The sequence below is a fragment of the Lycium barbarum genome, chromosome 11 (assembly GCF_019175385.1).
Source record: "Lycium barbarum isolate Lr01 chromosome 11, ASM1917538v2, whole genome shotgun sequence".
Classification (NCBI taxonomy): Eukaryota; Viridiplantae; Streptophyta; class Magnoliopsida; order Solanales; family Solanaceae; genus Lycium; species Lycium barbarum.
Window position 1 is genome coordinate 122,599,934 of NC_083347.1, and position 15,983 is coordinate 122,615,916.

Genomic DNA, 15,983 nt, shown 5'->3' on the forward strand with positions numbered 1-15,983 from the left:
TAAATTTATACTGTGTTTGGTTGACGGTATAAGTATAAAAACAAATTAGTATAATGAGGGGTCATTTGGTTCGCGAGATAAGGTAACATATCCCACAATTAAAACTGAGATTAAATTTGAACTGTGTTTGGTTGACGGTATAAATTTATCTTGACCATCAGCCAAACACGGTGTAAGTTTAATACCAGACTTAGTCCTGAGATATTTCACATTATCCCGCGTACCAAACGCCCCCTAATTATATTAATAAATTTGGGATAAATTTGTACGTCAACTAAACACATTCTACATTTAATCTCAAACTTAATTCTGGGATATTTCATCTTATTCCGCGTATTAAACAACACTAATATTATATTAACATGTTTGTTTGTTAGAATGTAATTATAATAGTATAATTTTCAATCTTCGATTGTGGAAAATGTGGACACATTACGAAGTGAGCTACCCCAAGCAGCTTGTCTTGATTTGACCACTGGATTATCAAACCAAAATGTCCATGATTGTTCTAATTCATGCTTCTTTGTGGTTATTTCTTTGCTCAAATATGATGTCGTATTATTTGATTCCCCAATAATTTCACCTTCTTCAACTTCATCTTCTATATCTAACGCTGTCGTTTTCTCCATTTCACTTGACATTTTCTTCGTGTGTTCTGTAGTTTTTGACTTCACTGGGAAAAGGGTGTGTACTTATAGAGAGCTCACCCTTAGGGACTGTTTGTTTTGGACCATAATGTAATTTCTTTTGTTTTTTTTTGGTAATTTCTAGACTGCGATTATTTTATCCCACTTTCTATATAGCATACTTTTTTTTTTTTTGGTTTTTCATCCGGTACCCGCATTGGGGCCCGACTAAATCCGGATTCCTGCCGGGTAGTCCCACATTGGGGGGCAAAACACTCCCTAACAATGGTGAGTCCGTACCCAAGGGGGCTCGAACTCGAGATCTCTTAGTTAAGGATGAATTAGTACCAGCCATTACACCACAACCCTAATTGGTCTATGTGGCATACTAATCCCACTATTTTTAGTATAGTTTGTGGGATAAAATAATCACCACGAATAATTAATACCCAAATTATTCCTTTTTTGAAAAAAGAAAAGTTATTACGTCGCCGGACAAACATGTCTAATTATATAACTAGAGAACCAGATTGATTGTCGATAATTTCCTCAACAGACTGAATGGGAATCCATTATAGTTATCTAAGGTTATCATATCTAGTGAGTGGTATTAACAAAAAAAAAATTCAACCAGCTAGAAGGATTTCTTTAGATGATTGTCACAGGATAGCTTTTAGTTTTCAGTCTGTTGCTTTAGATGAATTTCATTCATACTAGAACGCAGGAGTTTCAAAACACCATCAGATGGAGAGTTTGCCGGTTTACTGCTTGAAGTTGTTCACATGGATTTGATACCATAGCACCTGGTGAGAGCTTGAGGTGTCTGATAGTGACATCAATCCAAAGCCGCAGATGATTGCATACTTGACTGATAGATGGAAATTTTGTTACCTCTGCATCAACCATGAGATTTTCCTGTTTTTTAGCTTTAGTTTTAGTTAGCATAGATTATTTCTTGTTCTTGCTTTTTGACTTCTTTGTGTAAATAATTTACTCTTTATAAATAAATCATCACCAACTATTGGTGTGTGATTCTTTTGCTTCAAAATATTTAAGCAGTCTTAGCATATATAAGATAAAAATAAGTGCAGAATAAGAACTACACCATCCCCAGGGAATCTAGTCTGTAACAGTACAAGAGCTACTAAATAGTACAAGTCTGAGTGGCCATACAAGGCTTATAAACATAAAAGGAATAATTGTCCGAAGACAATTGACAGATAATGAGATAAGTGGAAACTCGGGTTGCAGGTCTGGCAGTAGCTCACCCTGAATCTCCAAATAGGATTGCCTTGGGAATCACTCACGAGGGTCTGAAGTGGATCCTGTAACGAACTCTACACTCAGAAAAGAGTACAACAAGGTAGTATCAGTACAAACACTATGTACTGGTAGGTATCATAGGTCGATAATAATTAGTTCACATATATGAAGAAAGAAATTGACAAGTAGACATGTAAACAATCAAGAACACTCATAATACCAAGTCAACATAAGGTAAATCCAAGTATCAAGAGTCAAGTATGAAGTCAAGCAATAAGAAATGTATGTAAGTGTGAATGCATATGCGATGTAATGCACTGGCCAACTGTCAATATAGTATACACATGCTAAGAACGGAAACCTCCACGTCTCAATAGTCATGACCCATGGGGGACCCGTGAAGTCCATGTACACCCTCATCTCGGCAAGAAACCTCAGGCAGCGAGTATAACACATTCCGCTCCGGTAACAACCTCGGATCACAGATTCTCATCTCTCTTTTGCACGATCCGGCAAAGACCTTAGATGTTCCTTTGTCTCACTTATCATCATCAATACCAAGTCACAGTTCATATCAATACATCATATGAAATGAGAATGTATGCCATGCAAGATATCATAATCAACACTAAATCATAATCAAGATCTCATCCCACTCTTATCATAAGCACACATCACAATTCAAGCCTAATCTCATGATTATTCCTCTTTATGATGATAAGTGACATAACAAGAGAGGGATGAATGCATACAAAAGTCACAACATAGCAAGTAAGGCGACAAGCCCACAAACAAAACAACCAACCTAATAGAATTTCACCTCAACTCCATACTTGAAGGCCTAGCATGCTTTCCCTGTCAATATCTAACTCCTACATATGCTTCACTAATTGGAGTCTAACCGAAAGGATAACCGTAACTTACCTCGATGCCGAGCGGGTGCCACGAACTATCCAACACGAGCCTTGCCCTTCCGAAGAGCTTCTGAATAATCAAAGTCTATTCAACAATGTAATCTTCATTAGAAACGAAGGCTAACGATTTCCATATTGCTACAATACTATTCAATTCCGAAATAAACCTTTTTAAAGAGAAAACCGAGCCCACAAGGGCAAAATAGGAATTTTGGGCAAAAATCAGTAAATCAACACTTAGGAAGTCTATTACTATCCCTAAATTACTAATTAAGCATAATGAATGATCAATTTCACCCTTTTATAAAAAAAAAAAACCCAAATTACAAATGAACCTTAGCCTTTCATATTCATAAACCAAAAAATTTAGATAGATTCAACTTAGTATCCACTTAATTCAATTAATTCATGACTAGATTAAACAAGATTTACCAACAAAACTCATTTTCATAGCATAAGATTTCAAGATGTCAAAACTTAGAGTTACAACCTTGCTTTCCAACTAACCCCATTAATTCCACCATGGGTTCTAGCTTAGATCATAAAATAAACATAAATTAGGGTTAAAAGAACTTACCCAAAGATGATTCAAGCCGAGAACTCCTCAATTCGCCCTTAGTGGTTAGTACTCTCGAGGTTTCAATTTGGTGAATGGAAAAGGAATTGTTCGAATTGGGAAAGTATAAAGGAATTCAGTTCAGCAGTCTCTGCTTATGCAGAGCAAGGATCTGCTTAGGCGCTCCTGCTTCGGCGGACCTCATTAATGACTCAGTTTCTGGCGTCTGCGGGATAAGTTCCGCAGAGGCAGAAACACACCCGCGGAAGCGAGATATCAGAAAACCAGAAAATCTATTCACCAAGTTCCACCCAAAATCCCGACATCCATCCGAGACCTCCCGGATACAAACCAAACATGCAGACACATGTAAAAATGCGCTACGGAGACAACCGTGGCCTCGAAATTCCCAATAAAGGTCACCTTAACCCGGTCAACCCCCAAACGGCCAAACTAAAGTTTTCAACCAAGGGTACAAAACGCTCTCGAATGCCTTGGGAACTGAACAAAACATCCCACCAAGTCATAATCGACCCTCCGAACCTCATGAAATCGATGAAATTTTGAAAAAGTCTGTTTACCCAAAAGTCAACTATCGGTCAAACATTTTTTGCTTTAAGGTTCTAACTTCCTCAAATCCTATCAAAACCCGCCCGATGACCTCGGGAACCGTGTCACCCATCCCTGCGGGTCAAAAACACTCTAACAGGGCCAGGGGAAGGGCCAGGGGAAGAGTCAACAGGGGTAAAAGGGTCAAAATGCACATAATGACCAAACATGTCGTTACAATATATCACATCAGTGACGGACAAGAACCCTGGATTCATTATAAGAATTAGGCAATCCTCCTCCCTTTAAGCTAGCTTTTGAGGTGTGAGTTAGACCCCATGCCTAATTTGACATCTACTATTACCACTCAATTTTTTTTAACCTATTACTTAGGCCAAACACATTTCTTCTAAAAAAAACATTTCTTGTAAAAAAAAAAAAGAACTAACATGTCACGCCCCAAACCATGGCCTGGGCGAAACACGACACTCGGTGCCTTACTGCATGTGACCGAGCGAACCACATGGCTTGCTGAATCATCATGAGGCATAACATGAGCGGGATACAACGTGAATGCATGATGAGCCTTTATAAAACATAATAAGTCATAATACTTAATAAAAATACTTGTTTAAACATGAGTGTGGAAATAACATGAATAAGCCAAAAAAAATGGCTATACGACTCTGAAAGTCTGACATAACATAACTGACTTGTCTAGTCTATGAAACCTCTATCATGAGTCTGACTGGAAAACATACTTGCTGGGATAAGGCCCCTAGCGTACCTTAGATGCATAACTAATTATAAAACAAGGAGTTAACTAAACCCCGAATGAGATGGGGCTCACCAATAAGCTGATACGAGTGCTGTCTTACTGAGCAGATATGTCGTCTTGTAAATCAGTACCTGCATCGTGAAATGCAGGCCCCCGGGCAATAGAAAGGGGACGTCAGCACTTTGAATGTACTGGTATGTAAAGCAACTGAATGAAATAACATGGGACATGAAATAATAATGATAAGAACTGAAAGTGAAACTGAAACCTGGTCATGAATATGAATAACTTATAACCGATCCTGGTAAAAATAACATAAGTAGGGAGAGCAATAACTTATAACCGATCCATGGTCTGGTGCTTGCGTCCCGCCAGCAGAACACTCAGTCCTTGCCAGGGAATATGAGATTTAATAAAATATGAAAGGATCCAGTCATTATGAGAGATCGTCCGGGACATGGGTGGAGCGATCCTCATCCTACGGTGGCTACGTAGTTTCAGGCTATCTGATGCCTTCCTCGATAATTAAAGCAACTCCCAAAAACATGAACATGTAAAATAAGTGGCACTTGCTGCCCATGGTTTTCATGAATATAATTTGCTTGTACATGGATATCATGAATTATAGCTTGCTTGCATGAACTTGTAAAACATGTATAGTATTTTCTTGAAAATAGCATAATATATCATAAACTAGCATGCATGAATCCATGGAATGAGATATATGGGTTTTTCATAGATTACAGACAGATTCTTAATAATCATAAAGAAATATTAAGAAATCAATTATGGAATTATAACAATTCATACATAATATAACCATGGACATGGACCTAGGGTTATCATAAGCATGGTATAAAAACCCTAGTTTTCGTAAAGAATCATAATTTATGGATTATGAGGCGTGGGGAAGAACAATGATGTTTTCACACGTAAATAGTAACCCTACATACCTAGTAATGCTCCAACTTGTATTAAAAATCCGAACTTGAAAGAAGAATCCCAAAGCCTAGTCTTGAATTCCCTTAATTGGGTTTTCTTAAAAACCCTAAGTTAAGGACAATAATTTCTTGTCTTAGATTACAAGGATAATTGTTAGACTTGACTTGGCAGGCTTGGAATATGCTTACCTTAATGCCTTGAAATGGTTTGGAGGAGAAAAATTTCGTCCTTAGGGCTTGAGAGACTTCTTTAGGTTTCTTTTATTTAGAAAAAATGGTTTAAAACGAAGTGGGAATGAATATAACGAAGTTGGGCTTTTAACAGGTCGTGTTCAGTGCGCGGCCGCGCAGCTGGAGGCCCACTTCGCGGAGGTGATCGCGCAGCGAAGGCAGTAACACTGCCTCTGGTGCGCGATCGCTCACCTGAAGGGCACTTCGCGCAGACTGCGCAGCGTCCAGTAAAGCGGTCATAACTTATAGCACACATCTCTGTTTGAGCTCCATAATATATGGTTGGAAAGGTATTTCAAAGACCTACAACTCTCATGTTTTGAGTTTTCTTAAATTCCTAACGAAAATACCCGAAAACTGGTCATAAGTACAGACAGTCTCAGACTTAGACGAATTTAGAAGGCCTTAAGAACTTGACTTCAAAACGACTGTTTATCACCCGCGTTCATCCCGAATGGATTCATATAGCTAAAATATCACCTTTATACTAGATTCATATGTTCACACCTATCTCGGATTTACGGAATGTTACATAACACTTCTGATTTTCTAGAAATTTTATCAAGCATGCGATTAAGCTCTTGTGAAAAAATCATTATAAGTTGATGTTAGGTTAGTAAATAAGGCTTTTACCACATTTGACCGCTCGATCAAATCATCACAACCGCTAGTCAAATATATAAAAGATATAAACCAATTATGTCTAAAATATGTACATTACATATTATATATAAAAAAAAATACATATTTATCGTCTATTATTTTAGTGGGCGGTTATAGTAACCAATCCTAATAAATAAGCTCTAAAAACGTTCCTTTTTTTTTTCTGCCAGTATACTGATTTTGAGTGTTCATGTTTCAAATTCAATGTGAAAACCACTCGACACGTAAGGTATAATGGCATCAATAAATCCTGAAGACAACCTTTTTTTTAAATAATTGTAATATTATACATTTCTCGATTCTTTGGTCCCATTGGGTTTTCGCATTTAATACATACAATATATTTAATCGATAATATATATAACATACATTAGTTTACCATTGTAACTAAATTTCCCTTTAGTTACCGATTTCATTAAAGATTATGAATCGTATACAAAAGCCCATAACCTATTTGTTCTTCACCAACGTGTGCTAAAATGTTACTTACCATAAAATATATTTATTGCTAAAATAAAACGATATCGTGATAGCCGTGCGATAATATTTTAAAGTTTAACAGTAAGTAAATGCTATTGTTTAATTACATGAAAAATGAAGGCGATGCGTAAGATGTTAAAAGCGATGATTGCAAGTAATAATCATAATCATAATAATAATAATAATAATAATAATAATAATAATAATAATAATAATAATAATAATAATAATAATAATAATAATGATGATAATAATAATGATAATAATAATGATAATGATAATAGTAGTAGTAATAACGGTAATAATAAAAAATAAAAATAAAATAGCTAATGACTGTAGTAGGATAATGAAATGACGATATTAATAAAAAGCTAAAATTTGTAGTAAAGTATAAATAATTGTTCCTAAAATATTAGAAGCGCCAATAACTATTTTGGGAAGAAAGGCGGGACAAAATTGGGTGTCAACGACTTGTCCCTCTTTGACCGGTAATGATGAAAGAATTTTCGGGCAAAGACGTTGACTCAGTAGCCTATTTTGTCCCGACTAAAAGGATTTTGGGAGACTAAGGGTAAAGAAAATTTGAGAGGATTATGGCCGAACTCCGGTCTTCGAGTTGCCTACATATCTCGGGCTGCACGAGAATCAGGCCGTGTGTAGTTCTGGGATAAACTACGACACCTATGAACAACGAATCCCGATTGGCGTGAATCTTTGCAAAATATTGTCCCAGTGTCGAATTATGATGACACTGAGTATTATGATAGAACTCGAGAATTCTGAAAATTGAATGTGCTGGAATGCAAGCGGAATATTTGGGGTTGGAGATGAGTGTTCGAGGTAGATCCTTGACCCTTGTCGGGAAGTTTGATTATCCTTCCCAACAAATTGCCCCAGTTCGCTGCCGAAGAAATAGTTCCACGTTGCGCTAAAGCTCCTGCGAAACTTAAACTAGATAAAATAGTCAGTAAAAAATAAATATCGAAAGTGAAGCGAAGTAAAATAAGCCAATAAAAAGCTGCAATGATTTAAATAGATGATAGCCTTTGCTGAGGCTGATGCAAATGAGGTTCTAGGCCGATGATTCATGAGAATGATGCCTTTTGGCGATGATTAATGAAAATGAGGCCTCAAACCGGATATGAATATGGGCTATTTAAGCCGAATGATTTATGATAAATGAGGCTTTCTAAGCCGGCATGATGCGATGTGTTTGCAGGGCATTTGAAAGTAATAATGCAATAGATGTACAGTGCGTTTGCGAGCATTGATGCAGTGCGCTTGCAGGGCATCTGAAAGTAATAATGCAATGCAGGTGCGGTGTATTTGCGAGCAATGATACAGTGCGTTTGCAGGGCACTTGAATGCAATGTATGTGCGGTGCATTTGCGAGCATTCGCAGGGCATTTGAAAGTAATGATGCAATGAATGTGCAGTGCGTTTGCGAGCATTGATGCAATGCGCTTGCAGGGCATCTGAAAGTAATAATGCAATGCAGGTGCGGTGCGTTTGCGAGCAATGATACAGTGCGTTTGCACGGCACTTGAAGGCAATGTATGTGCGGTGCATTTGCGAGCATTCGCAGGGCATTTGAAAGTAATGATGCAATGAATGTGCGGTGCGTTTGCGAGCATTCGCAAGGCATTTGCAATGCATGTGCGGTGCGTTTGCGAGCATTGGCAAGGCATTTGAAAGTAATAATGCAATGCATGTGCGGTGCATTTGCGAGCATTCGCAGGGCATTTAAAAGTAATAATGCAATGCATTTGCGAGCATTCGCAAGGAATTTGAAAGTAATAAAGCAATGTATGTGCGGTGCGTCTGCGAGCATTCGCAGGGCATTTGAAAGTAATAAAGCAATGCATGTGCGGTGCGTCTGCGAGCGTTCGCAAGGCATTTGAAAGTAATAAAGCAATGCATGTGCGGTGCGTCTGCGAGCATTCGTAGGGCATTTGAAAGTAATAAAGCAATGCATGTGCAGTGTGTTTGCGAGCATTCGCAAGGCATTTGAAAGTAATAAAGCAATGCATATGTGGTGCGTCTGCGAGCATTCGCAGGGCATTTGAAAGTAATAAAGCAATGCATGTGCGGTGCGTTTGCGAGCATTGATGCGGTAAAAATAGTGCAAGTGCAACCTCAGTGCGCTTTTTGCAAAACTTAATATGTCCAATTTTAAGGCGGACATGCCTAAATAAATTAATCAAGTCCTAATATAAGGCGGATGAACCCAAATGAAATGATTAAGTCCTATTGTAAGGCGGACAAACCAAATAATATTGCGTTCAATTTTAAGGTGGACAAACCTAAATAAATAAATAATTAAATCCTATGATAAGGTGGACAAACCTAAATAATCAAGTCCTATTTTAAGGTGGACAAACCCAAATAATCAAGTCCTATTTTAAGGTGGATAAACCCAAATAAAATGATTAAGTCCTATTGTATGACGGACAAACCTAATAATATTGCGTCCAGTTTTAGGGTGGACAAACCTAAATAAATAATTAAATCCTATTATAAGGTGGACAAACCTAAATAATCAAGTCCTATTTTAAGGTGGACAAACCCAAATAATCAAGTCCTATTTTAAAGTGGACAAACCCAAATAAGTCCTATTAAAGGCGGACAGACCTGAGATGTTCAACTAAGGCGAACAAGCCTAAAATGTTCAATTAAAGGCGAACAAGCCTAAAATGTCCAATTAAAAGCAGACGAACCTACAATGTCCAATTGAAGAGGACGAGTCTAAAATGTCCTATTAAAGGCGGACGAGCCTAAAATGTCCTATTAAAGGCGGACTAGCCTAAATGCGGTGTTCGATTTATGATTACTAAAATTGGTGCGGAGCGAAGAGCTTGATGTGATGCTTGATTTGTAGTAGCGAGCATTCATATGCGGTGAGACGATCTTGACGTAGTGCGTAACTTGCGGCAACAAATACTCATGATGCAGTGCCAATGAATGGGGATCTTCTACCCTGCCAAAATTTACATCTAAAAAGTTCCTGCACTCAAAGAAATTTGTAAGTTTCAAATTTAATCAGTATTAAGTTGGCTTTGCCCTTTGCTTTATCTGAATCTTGCAATTGCCGACTTGATACTATGCGATATCCTTCAAGAATAACTAAAATATGCCCCTGCATTACTCAAAGAAAATTTGTTAGTGTAAAATAAAATGATTGCCTTGCATTGAACACTGAAGCTTTGGCGTTGAATCTGCATTTCTCGTGGTGATGGCATTACAACAATCTGGTGACGCTGATTGTTGCTCGGGATTTCGATTCATGCTTTTGTCGAATAATGATAGGCCATTTGCAAAGCTGCCCCAGTGTTGCTTTGTGGGGAAAATGGAATTTTTCACTATATCAAGACCGTGTCCAAGAATGGACTGCCTACTTATCCCGAAGGAATCAGGTCAAAAGTAGTTCATACAAAGCTTTAGCAAAATTACAAGAAAGGAAGCTGATCATAAGGCGGGTGGGTGGAGAATGCTAGTGACGGCAGATCCTTTTAATCATCCTACTTAGTTTTACGCTTCCTTTTCAAATGTCTCGGTGCCAATCTTGATGGATCACCGGTAACAATAATTGCATTTGCAACTGGAGGGCCATCATTGTCGCACAATTTATTTTGTTGCACGCTGATCTTATCCTTTTCAATCATGTTCTGAATCTTATGCTTAAGTGCTGGGCAATTTTCTGTGTCATGACCTGGAATATTAGAGTGGTAAGCACAACTCTTGGACCAATCAAAATCTGGCGGTAGGCTATTAGGGATCCATCCTTTCTTTGGCTTCAAGAGTCTCTTAGCTTTCATTCTGTCAAATATGCTGGTTAATGACTCTTCAAGAGGAGTAAAAGTGCGGAATTTTACGTGCTCTGACTGTCGTAAGCTAGACTGTGCTTGATCGGGTTGATATTGAAAGCCTCGTTGGTGAAGAGATATATGATCACGCAAAACTTGATGGTTCTGTCGTGACTGCGGCTGATATGTAGACCTGACAGCTGAATCGGTTTCTCTCTTTTTGCCTCGCAAGTTGTTGAATGTCTCAGCTTGAAAAGTTGCTTGTACTGATGAAGTGTCAACAATTCTTCCTGCTCGAACGCCCGCTTCTACTTGCTTTCCAACTTGAATTAGATCAGAAAAGTCACGTAACCGCGCACATAACAACTTTTCATAATATATGCCCTTTTGCATTTGGATGAAAGTTGAAATCAACTCATTCTCAGGCAATGGAGGGCGTATTTTTGAAGCTTCCAATCTCCATCGGATGGCATATTCCTAAAAAGACTCATGTGGCATTCTTTCTATCTCACGCATATCATAAAGATTTGGACTAACCTTGATATTAAACTTGAATTGTTCTACAAAGTCGCGGGCCATGTCCTCCCATGTGTACCATTTGTGAAAGTCTTGTTCTGTGTACCAATCTAATGCTAACCCTGATAGGCTCTGAATGAACAATTTCATTCGTATGGCTTCATCTTGTCCAATTCCCATTAATCTGCTACAATAGTCCTTCAAGTGCGTAACAGGATTTCCTCTGCCATTGAAGGTGTTGAATTTTGGCACTTTGAATCCTGGCGGAAACTCAACATTTGGAAGCATTTGTTTCATCCCAATTAATTGCATTTGTTTCATTTCTCGATCTCTTGTATGGGCATATCGCTAGCTGATTTTGTTGTCTTTTTGTGAAGGGTGCTGCAAGTGCAGGATTTTGGACACTGGGCATCAACGTGACTTGCAAAGCTTCTGGTTTAATAGAGTATCTTGGCGGTATATATGTAGGAGCTGGGTGAGGAAAAATAGTGAAGGAAATGTTTTGGGTTGAGCTGGAAGCTGAAGTTGTGTTAGGAAGAAGGCTGAAGGTATTTCCTAAATTGACCAAAACGCTTCTTTGAACCACATTCTTTTTGCTATCATCACTTTGTTCTCGCACCAACCCCATGCCAGTGTTGAATGATTCAAATCTCTTTGCCATTTTAATCTCGTCCTTAATGCAGATGCGCATGTTGACACCCAATTTTATCCCGCCTCTCCTCCGAAATACCTATTTACGCTTCTAATATTTTTGGTAAATTAAAAAATATATTTATATTTTACTATAATTATTAGCCTCTTATCAATATCGGCATTTCATTATTCTATTACAGTTACTAGCTATTATTATTACTATTATTATTATTAGTTCAAATACGAGCTCAATTTACCCCAATATTTTCGGATTAACCCAAAACAATTTTCATAGGCCACTACCCATTTTAATTCACCCCAACCCAATAATTACCCAAACGGACCAGCCCATACCCTTTTAATTTGTACCCGACCCGACAGCCCAATTCGTTCAAAAACAAAGGAAACCCATTAGGGTTTCCTTCCATTTTCCATCAGCCGCACACCCCTTCTCTTCTTCTCCCTCCTTCGATCTCTCTCTCTCCCTCATCTTCCCCACGTTGCCACTGCCACCCCCATTCCTTCTTGTTCCCCACTCTCACTGTCATCTCCACTCTCTCTGTCCCCCCACGCCACTGTCACCCCACTTCGTCTTGTCCCCCCGCTCCTCTCTCTCTTCTTCACACAAGAAACCCTAGCTCGCAACTATAAATACCAGTCCTTGCATCCATTTGAGGGTTTTTTTTTTGGACTGAGGAAATTCCCCAAGAAACTGAAGTTTCCCAGCGGCCAAAATCCCCTGAAAATTAAAGATCTTGAACCCGAAGATCCACTGAAAAAGGGATCTTGAAATCCCGAAATTCTCTAAAATATATATATATATATATATATATATATATCAAGTTTTCTGTGGTCATAAGAAATTCTAAACGTCGAATCAAGAACATTAAATCAATTTTCTATTTTTTTTTACTTGCTTCTGTGTCGCTTTTAATCCGAGCATCGCAAACTCGGATTTAACGAGTGTTCGAGTGTAGATTGGAGACCCCGCATCCACTTCGATGCACCCGAAGAAGGTAAATCCCATTCCTTTCCTTTTTGGTTTTGTAGTTTTATGTGTTTATATGGTTTAGTTGGATGTTTAGCTTAGCTATTGTATTTAGATGAGTCATTATTACGTTTTAGCTTAGTTTAGATATTGTCGGATGTTGTTGTTGTTATTTAATTTAATGTGTGTAGCTTAGTTTGAGTATTGTTTATTTGTATGTTGATAATTCAATCTAGTAAATTGTATAGATTTATTTAGGTTTCATTCCTAGTTAATTTGGTTAATGATCAGTTAAGCATGTATAGTCACTTGTTGTTTCTAATTGTTTATGTTTGTTTAATTGAGTCAAACCTAAACTAATATGAACCTGTCTAGGTCATTCAGGCTTATTAAAGGCCTGTTTTAGATGATTTCAGTCCAGCCAGTATCAGTGGTCTGTGTTGTTAATTCGCTATTGGGTTTAGTATCTGAAGATCTCGGAGTATGTTTCTTTAAAGGGATACAAGTATGTAAACTCAGTTCTGTCCCTTTTGTTTGGACTCTATATTTAAAAGAAGGAAGTTTCAATTTGTTGAGGTTGTTGTCTCCTTACCATGATTTTTTGCACTCCCCTGCCTTGAATGAAACTTACTTGCCATGGTTTTCATGCATGATGTTGCCTTACAAGTCTAGATTTCCTACACTATTATACTGATATAATGTCATTTTATTCCAAGTTAAATTGGCTAGGTTTTCTCTTAAAAGCTTCTATTTATATACAAATCATTATATTTTGCAAGTCTCATTTTTACAATAAAAATTATTATTTTAAGCTTAACAACATTTATAAGTTTTATTTTTAAGTGGACTACTATGTATTTCTTCAAGTCAGTTTAAATAGCATCATTATGTTTTCCTTTAAAACCTCAATAACATTTACAACCTATTTTTCTTAAGATTTAAGCATTATATTTAATCTGAATTAATTAACCTAAGTTTGGTCGGATAACCGTAGTTAACGGATTCTAAAGGATGCCTAACCCCTTCCCTTTAGGATAATATAGAGCCCTTACCTAGAATCACATTGGTTAAGCAGACTATTAACAGAGGTTTAGTTTTAACTTTACCTTAGTTAACATTTAGGTGTCCTAATTCACCGTTAAATTAATTAGGTGGCGACTCCTTAAAACAAAATAAACAGGAATCACCAAAATGTTGTACTCCTGATTTAACCCGGTTAAAATGGGGTATAACAGCGCAGCCCAAACAATGTTCAATGCAAGGCAACCTCTAAAGAATGCAATAAAACTAAACAAACACAAAATAAAATGTTAGTGCATGAGAATATGCATAGGAATTAAATGCACAAAATAATAAAATATGTGATAAATTAGTTCGTGATTTGATTAAGCAAGAATAGATGACCTAAGTCGTAGCACGAGTGGAGGAGAATGACTTATTGGCTAGTAGGCTCTAATGCTTGAGAATTAATAGAAGAAAAAGCAAACTATATTGGAGTAGAATTTGAAGTTTGAAGAAAATTTGAAAATTTGAAGTTGGAAGAAAAACTGACTTATGCTGAACACCGAAGCCTGGCTCTAACTTGATTCTTATCCTTTGCTAACTCCGACGTATTTCAAAAATGTTGTCCCAGTCTTTAGGACGTTTTTGAAGAAGATGTTTTGGTTGCATGCCCAAAATTTGCCTCAGTTTCATGCTCCTTCTTGGGGGAATATTAGAATTTTGTAATAAATAAGACCGGGCCTTATATAGGCTGCCTACGTATCCTGTATCCGACAGGAAATCAGGTCAAACGTAGTTCGCCTTGCCTAACAAGGGAATTTTTAATAATGCAAAAGATTGGTCATTTAAGCTTGCAAAAGATCATGATTTATCAAGCGCACGACAGTTGAATTTAATATACCCGAGAGTTGCGAAGCATTGGCGGGTTGCAAAAAATGTCAAGGATGAAAACCCTATGAGATTGTCCCTCGACTTGCATGCCAAACCTTGAAATTAATGGGTGCGCGAAGATAAATCTCGGCGACCCAAAATAAGAATGACGCAGTTAAACGGGTGCAGACTTCAAAGAAGTAAGGTACTTGGAAAGTCGGTTCTGAACAACATGATGGCAAAATCGAACAAATATCGAGAAGTGCCATTTGATAGATTGCACAAATAAATTTGGACATCTACCAATTTAAGAAGCAATAAATGGTGAAAATGACAGAGTTTGAAAGTAAGAGGTCCATGACGTAGATCGAGTGCAAAACGGATTCTACGAGGCATGGAGCTAACGGGCCAAATGTTCCGTCGTTTGAGACAGAAGATCATACCCGTAAAGGAAGGACACGAAAACGCTCTAGAATTTGCAGTTTGATGTGAGACAAATTATTTGACACTAATAGATTTGATTAACTGAGCCAATAACGATGGGACAAACAATTATAAGAGAATGCCTGTTAAAACAAAGTTGGAATGATAAGAGTTAACTTTAAGTGTTTGGCAAAAAGAATTTTCAAGGCTAGTTCATGGATGCGAAAATTAGAAAATTTCCTCCGACGATTAGAACGTTGTTGAGTGAAAATCCTTCTTTGTAGAAAAACAGGAATCATGCTAGGAATGTGAACGATCTTAAAGGTGCTCTAGAGTCGCTAAAGTGCGCTAATCGCGGAATAATTTGATTATTATTATTTTAAAATCGTGAAGGTGATGCATGCAATTATATATCAAAAATAAAAAGATAAACAAATGTGGATTCAATATTCTCTTCCTTTATCAAGAGAAACGAAGAAGACATTAGTAAATATCAAGTAATAACATTTCACAAATAAATTCAAATAAAAGCCTATTGCACATAAATTTAAGTAATGCGCTTAGCATCAAGTGATAATCGCAAATAAATTCAAGAGTAAGCATATTGCAAATAAATTCAAGTAAACCACTTAGCAAGCAAGCACGCAACTTAAAAGCTTATAACACAATAACAGCCACGCGTGTTAATATGCAGGGGACCTCCTTATGCCCGAGGTAGGCCTAACGCCAAATATTCGAGATTATGAT